This window comes from Gopherus flavomarginatus, chromosome 22 (assembly GCF_025201925.1).
Source record: "Gopherus flavomarginatus isolate rGopFla2 chromosome 22, rGopFla2.mat.asm, whole genome shotgun sequence".
Taxonomy (NCBI): domain Eukaryota; kingdom Metazoa; phylum Chordata; order Testudines; family Testudinidae; genus Gopherus; species Gopherus flavomarginatus.
The window spans coordinates 6354615-6362108 of NC_066638.1; the positions used below are offsets into that span (position 1 = coordinate 6354615).

Here is a 7494-nt window from a genome sequence, read left to right on the forward strand (position 1 = left end):
AAATAAGTCCCATTGGCTCCAGGGCCACGACTTGCTCACGATGATGCCAGGACTCACTGCTGTTGCGACGCTTGTCAGTTGCACTCCATACTACACGGCTTTGGCAAAACAGGCACCAAGGTATGGGGCCGAGGTGCATTCAAGTACAGAGGCTGCCCGAGAGGAAGCAATCGCCGAGCAGCAGCCAGGAGCAAGAGGGGGTGTTGCAGCAGGGCAGGGCACGAGACAGGTGAAACGGCATTTGGGATTCCGCAGTTCTGTAGAATGTCCCAATTTTCCTGCAAAGAAATAACAGCCCAGCCAAGCTGCATCCTCGGTGTCTCTTTAATACCCCAGGCCCTGCCTTCCCTAATTACTATTGTTATTCATTATGTGGCTCTCTTAAGCCCCAGAAGTGCCTATGGAAAACGACTTAATGATGACAGCCAGGCAGGTGGCTTGCTAGTGATTATTTCATGTCTCTTCTGGACTCATCACATGTGTATCCAGCAACGTACGGAGCCCCCAAAGAGCACTCTTAGCTCATTTATGGACTTCTCGCTCCACATTTTAAAAACCCAGCTACGCACCATTTAGCATCCTCCCTGCCCCAGCCCTTTAGTGTTTGTACATCCACCTGTCACGCCTTGGCTAGACGGGAGGTTCCAGCTGCGGTGTGTTCTTAACTGGGGTTAAAATAGCCATGAAGACCTGGCAAGTAGGTTTGAACTCGGCTTAGCCGCTTGAGTTGAAGCCTGTGGGTCTACCCTGCATCGTAAACCTGGGCTCAGACGCAGGTGTAAGCCCAAGCCCTGCACCCATTCACACACAAATCTGTCTGAACTGGGCCTGCGGACCCACGCCTGTATCCCACTGTGATGCAGGTCCAACCCCTGGCATTTCACAGTCTGGACACAGCTCAAACCCAGGTCTCCAGACACGCCTCAGAAGAGTCCACCATTGCTATCCCACAATCCCCTGTGCCTTTCTTTCCCAGCCCTACTGGAAACAACCTCCTGGCTCAAAACACAGCTGCTCAACACGGAACCCTTCCTTTCCCCACAAACCCCTCATGTGCAGAAGCTATGGCCAGCACGAACAACAACTACGCCAGCAAGCATGCTGCTAGCCGGCCAGAGGAACACAGCCAGCTTCCGGTTCATCTCTGGTGCGAGGCAACCAAGTCACGCAGCTTTGGCCAGAGCACAAGCGATGATCCAGGTTACAAAGCTATCCTGCAGCAGCTGGTGGAGCTGAGGATCAACCAGACCGGCGATCAATGCAGAGAGCAAATCACACGACTCGGGACTAAGTCCCAGAAGGCTGCTCCTCAGAGCACCTCTGGGAACGCCCCCTCTCCCTGCCCCTTTTACGAGGAATCTCACAGAGCCAGGTTTACTAGGCAGTGTATACCCACCCTCTATTGGAGCCCGGGATTGCCACCCCCAAGTTAAAAGGTGAGTTGCTGTGTCTCCGCTGCTCTTTTAATTCAAGTGAAAAACACGCTGTTTATTGCATTGAAGCTACACCTTGAATTGAGATCTCATAGTGCTCTTATAATACAAATAACAATTAACACACATCACTGTACACATGGCACCAAAGCACCTGGGTGCTGGAGAACAGAATAAACCCAAATGCAATGTAAAAATCACACCCTCTTCAAACACACCTGAGCAAACAAGGAAGGGAACAGTGATAAATACACAGCAAAGGAGGCTCTTTAAAGGCCCCGGGGGGGCTGAAGAGAACAAGCTTTCAGGGGCTTTTTAAAACTGCAGAGGGAGGGAATGAGATGGATTTGGGGCGGGGGAGTTCCATGCCACTGGACCCGCAGCAGCCAACAGCCACCCGCCCCTGACTTCAGACAGGAGTGTCGGGTTCAGAGATCAGCCAAGTCGTGGCTAGTGACCTCGATGGCAGGGCAGGAACCTAGGTGAAAAAAGATAGAGAGGGGACGAGTGGAGCTTGAGGGTGCACGCTCCCTGCATGGCTTGAGAACACAGTCAAGGTTTCAAACCTGCCTAGGCAACATGCCATGCTGAGTGTTGTAGTCAGAGCAGAGACCGTACCAGGGTTTCTGTCCCATGCCCCGGCCTCCTCCCACCAGTGCTGACCTGCACCGTGCCAATTTATCTTCACTGCTTCTCTCCTCCACGACTCAGCAGCGCCACCCCGCCCAGGTGACAGACACAGGGGACGTCTGCACCGAGGGCTCTTTGCCCACCACTTGGAACCAAGCCCACCAAACAACCCAGCAATTCGCCAGTGGTTTGTTCACTAGGGGAGACCAACATCTGCTGCTTGGGCGAACCATTTATCGTTACTCTTTATACTACCACCACACCTAGCCACCCTGATTGAAATCATGGCCCCACTGGGCAAACCCAGCTTCAGCGACCAGGCCTCAGAGGGCTCACGAGCAAAGTAGACAAGACAGAAAGAAATCCATTGTATAGACGGGGAAACTGAGGCACGGAACGACTCACCAGCTTGCCCAAGGTCACACAAGGAGACGGTGACAGAGCAGGGAATCGAAGGCCAATTCCTGTGTCCCAGGATACCCTTCAGCAGGGAAAGGACAAAGGGAAGCAAAGCCAGCGAGCCAGCTCCCAACTCCAGCAATGCACCAGGCTACAGAGCCCCAACCCAACACACGGCAGTGGCTTGTCGTCCAGTGGCTGATGCTGCTGCTGTCAGCATGTCACTCGCTCTTCTAATCAGACTGGGTGAGGGGGAAGAGAGGGCATCCAGGCGTGGACAAGGTGGGCTGCCTAGGCTTCCGAGAGTTGATTTTCCCCCAAGCAGACGGGTTTATTAATGACAAGAATTTCCAGCTTGGCAATAAAGGTACAGCTTCATTTCCTCGCCAGGGTGCCATGGCAACCTCGCACGACTTTGTTTAATTACAAAGACAGATCGCAGCCCTTGGAGCTGTTGGCTCCCCAGGGCCTGCCCGATGGGGAGAGAGAGAGAAAAAAGGAGCAACTCCCAGCTTGCTAAGAATAACGGCTCCAGAGGGAAGGAGGGAAAGGCTGCAAAGCCCCTTCCTGTGCCGTGGAAGAACTTGCTGTCGGAAGTTTGCTGGAGAACTAGAGGCTACAGAAGACGGTCCCGCAGCCAGCCCTATGCTGAAGGGCAGCACTAGCTTAGCATTCTGAGTGGGGCAGGGATTGCTGGTCTAGCCAACCCAGTGTCCTGCCTCCAGTAATGGCTAAAAGCTGATGCTTCAGGGGAAGGTGCTATCCCACCCCCTTTCCCATAACGCATCTGGCCCTCCATGCAATACGGTACATGGCTCCTCCTGACCAATGTGGTGATCAGCTGGCGCCCTGGAGCATGAGGGTGGTTCACCGTACCAGGAAGGGTGGGGTCTTCTGTTGACCCCGCCTTGTCAGCAGCTGTTGGAGCCTGGCATGGAAGTGCTGATGGGTTTCTGCCTGACTCACTGCAGCAGGTGCAGCTCATTAATCCCCACCTGAGGTACAAGGAAGGTGCCAGCCATAGCCTGGGCTGGGGGAACTAGGATCTGGACAGAAATTCTGCAGGGAAATCCTAGGCACAAGTTCACTTGGGGGAGGAAGCGTAGGCTGAGCTTTATGCTGCCTTGTTGTTATTTCAGCGGCTGCTAACAAAGAGGGCCGGGAAAAGGGGGAGCTTGGGTGCTTGCCCAGAGTGTAGGTGGTCTGATCTGGAAGCAGAATAAGGAGGTCTCAGCCTGTTTGCATTTACCCTCCTCTTGGCTTGTAGTAACATTACCGAGTTGCATGCAACTTACCATATGGGCAGGTCTTGCTCATGAGACTTTCCAGCCTAGCTCCCATCTGTGTATTGATTGCACTTTGCATAACTGCAGGGGGATTGCCTCAGTGACCACGCTCCACACTTCCCATCTTCCCAGCCTCTAGCTGTGGTGCAGCGTGCCCCCTCCTGTCCCAGAGAAGGCTGCATTTCGATGCTGCTTTGAGGTGAAAGGTGGCTTGGAAGCATGTGGCATCATTGCTATAATACCCATGTTGTTACCAGTCATGAAATGATCCAGCCTTGTTACAAAACCAGCTACCTGAATTTCCGCCGGAGGATCCCTCCGGCAATGAATCGCTGCACAGGCTGCAGAGGCAATGTTGATCTCAGTCACTCCTGTGCAAATCTGGAGCCATTCCACTGAAGTCAATGGGGTGACTCTGGATTTACACCAGTGCAGCTAAGAACAGAGTCTAAGGAATTCCCTTTCATGCATTGTAAAGTTACCAGCCCTTAATTCTGTCAACTGGTTTTTCGCTCGGAGCACCGGAGACAGATGCTAGTGCTGAATCACACCCATTCACCTCAGCCAACTTTGTGCCTACCTCCAAACTCAGCGGTGAGTCCATAACTAGCAATGAGGGGCTGACTCCATGTAGGCGCTCTGAAAACTCGGTAACAGACACGCACACACACAGCCCTTCCTCCATCTAGATCTTCCCCACAGCCTGCTGGATAAGACCAGAGGCTAGATTCTGCTCTCAGCCACGCTGGTGTAAATCCAGCATAACTCCATCAAAGCCAGTGAGGTTAGTCCCAAATTTACAGCAGTGTAAACGAGAGCAGCGTAGCACCCTGGCAGCGCCCGTGTGGGCGAGGGTGGGTGTGACTGGCGTTGGTAGGAAAAATGCTGCACATTTTTAACAAGCTTTCACACACGCCATGAAGAAGTCAAACGGGGCAGCATTTTGCAGCATGTGTCGCCAATTTCCAACTCGATAATCGTTTCTCAAACCTCCAGGCCACTGTGTTTTCAACTTTGCCATTTGCGAGAGAATTAGCAGGGGAGGAGAAATGCTTCTTTTCTTCTGCGGGTTGTGGGTGGGCAGCAACCGTGACAGCAGGGAGCCATTTCGCTGTGGGATTCAGGTGACTGGAGAATCTCTTTTAAATTGTTAGCCCTCAACAAACAGTAAATAGAAATAGCAGGCGATCGCTGGGCCAGTCACTGTGATGGAGGACATGGGAGGGTGGCCACCAGAAGGATCAGTTTAAAATAAATGATGAAGACAGGGGGATTTAAACTCTCTGGGGATCCAATCACACTGACTTTTGCCCCCAGCGGAGGAGAAAAAACAAACATAAGCTGGACTCTGACAGCCCGGATGGTTTCCTGCTGCTCTGATGGCCAGAGATGGGCAGGAAAGTTTATTTGGCAGCAAATTAATCATTAACGATTATAAACACTTATCCTCCCATAGACACTGACCCCATCCTTGTGTCTAGATAGAACCTACCCTGAGATGGCCCGATGGAGATAGGCCATGTACTGGTGGTGGAGAATTTAATATCCTTATTGATCCACCCGGCAATCCAAAGCAACACAGACTCTCCTCCTGAAGCCTAACGGGTAATTAAGTGTTTGCTGTCTGAGCTCTGTCTCTCAGACCTGTCTGACCGGTGGAAAGAATTCACTTTTCATTCTGCACCACGTGAGGTCCATTCTGGAATTGATTATTTTATTGCATCTCAGAAGCCATTCCAAGGAGTTCAATCACTGGTCCTGTAAAATCCCCAAACACAGTCGGTCTGCCCGTTTCTGTGACACTTCCCTTCTCCTGAGAAGTGCAAGGAAGGGGGAGAGTTAGCCCTTTCTTGCCCCCAGAAAGGCCCTAGACCTTGTGCCCAGGAGGCAATGATTTATTGATGTGCCTGCTACAGAGAGCATCCCCCCCGCCCGACCCTCTGTGGAGGCACCACTCCCAGCCACCTTCATGCACCATGGGCATGAATGGTTCAGGTCTCATTCAGAACAATGGAGAATCTCCAACCCTCACCTTGAGAACAGTAGCTGCTGGGAGCTGGGCCATTTTGAACATCTAGCCCCACATCTCAGGGGCTTGAGTGGGGGTTGTGGATCCTTCCCCCCCCCGCCAGCAAACCTGTCTGAATCCAGCCCAAGGTGGATGCGTTAATGGTGTGAAATGAGCAGGGGAAGGTGGGGAGAGGGCCACGGCCTAGCTCCCAAACCACAAGTGTTCCCATCGCAGACCCCTCCCTCTTTGCTGCATACTGGCACCACCAGCAAGGAGGCCAAGTGGTGGGCTGACATGGGGGCTGGCTCCAGCCGGGTGGACCCAGCAGCTCCTGCCACTTTGGTTGGATGAGGTAAGGGTAGCCGGTGCCACACCGGCTCTGTGGTTAAAGGGGCCTTGGATCTCCAGGCTGTTTGCCAGCACTGAATTCTCATTCAAAGGACAGAGAGAGGGGAAGAGGCATGGCTGGTACTGTTGGAACCTGACCAGCTCCCTCTCTTGGCTAGGCTGTGGTGCAAAGGGGAATACAGACACGATTATTCTGCTCCCTTAGCTCAGAGCAGAGTCTGATGGCTTTGTATGCAAAGGTCATGGAGTTCTGTTTCCAGTGACACCCCATTTGTCTCTCCATGGCTCATATCCCATGTGTGCTGCCCATGTCTCATGTGTGCATCCTTGGGTCACATGCTCCATGTCTCACATGTGCATCGTCATGTCACGTCTCACGTGTGCATCCTTGTGTCACATGCTCCATATCTCACGTGTGCATCCTCGTGCCACGTATGCTTCCCCGTGTCACGGGCTCCATGCATACTTGCCCCATGTCCCATGGGTGCAGCACCACTGGTGCCCATGGCCCCTCAGTGTGACTGCTGCCATGAATCACTCCAGGGAGTGCCAGGAGCTGGCTTTAAGCCCGGGTGAGCAATGCGGGGCAGAATGCCCCAGTACCCGTCTGTTCTCTCACCTGTCTGTTGCCTGGCATAGCCGGGTAAAATGCCAGTGAAACTCACCAGCCATTCTTGAGGGACAGCAGCCAGCCCAGGGGCTGGAAGAAGTAGATGACTGGGGCACCAACAGGACTGCCCCAGGCAAGAGGGATCGGGCCAATCCGGGTCCACAGCCTGCTCACTTGGTCTCAGTTCCGTCTGCACCTGTGTTATCAGCATTCCTGGCAGTGCTGCAGCAGCTACTCTGCCACCTTGGGCCCTCACCTCTGCCCCTTGGCCTGTCGAGCACCATCCTGGGCACAGCTCAGAGCAGGAGGGGACTTTGGCAGTTCTCATGCCACCTCCAAATTCACGAGTCTCATGCAAAACATGCTTGGTCTAGATAGGACCCAGGGCACCAAATCCAGGACCCCAGGACAGCCCCATCCCCCACCCTTTGGAGAGGGGGAGGCAGCCAGCAAGGAGCTTTCTAGAGCCCCTTCTCTCAGCCACCTGAGTTGTGAGCAAAGCCCCTGACCAGAGGGTCTCCCATGTGCAATCCTCCCCACTCTGCCTCCAGAGACAGGAGCCGGGACGTTTGGGGGCTGCTCGCAGTTGTGGCCTGGGACAAAATAACCATTTTGTTCTGTGAGGTGGGTCACAGCGACGGGTCAGGCTCGTCTGAGCGGCTTCACGTTCACCAGGGCTGGGGCTGGAGAGCAGTGCTGTGCCAGGCACTCCAAAGCTGAAGTGCCAATAAACATTTCTTACCAAAGTGTTTACAGGAATAAGGGAATGGAGTTTTG

General features: G+C 53.5%; 1 protein-coding gene across 1 annotated transcript in view; it reads right to left on the bottom strand.

Annotated features, from left to right (window-relative positions):
• ADGRB2 (adhesion G protein-coupled receptor B2) overlaps nt 1–2538 on the bottom strand; it is a 162857-nt gene extending 160319 nt beyond the window's left edge. Inside the window, exon 1 of the mRNA XM_050932409.1 lies at nt 2469–2538. The gene's annotated coding sequence lies outside the window, so the exon portion shown is untranslated. The remainder of the gene's footprint in view (nt 1–2468) is intronic.
• Between the last annotated feature and the right edge of the window lie 4956 nt (nt 2539–7494).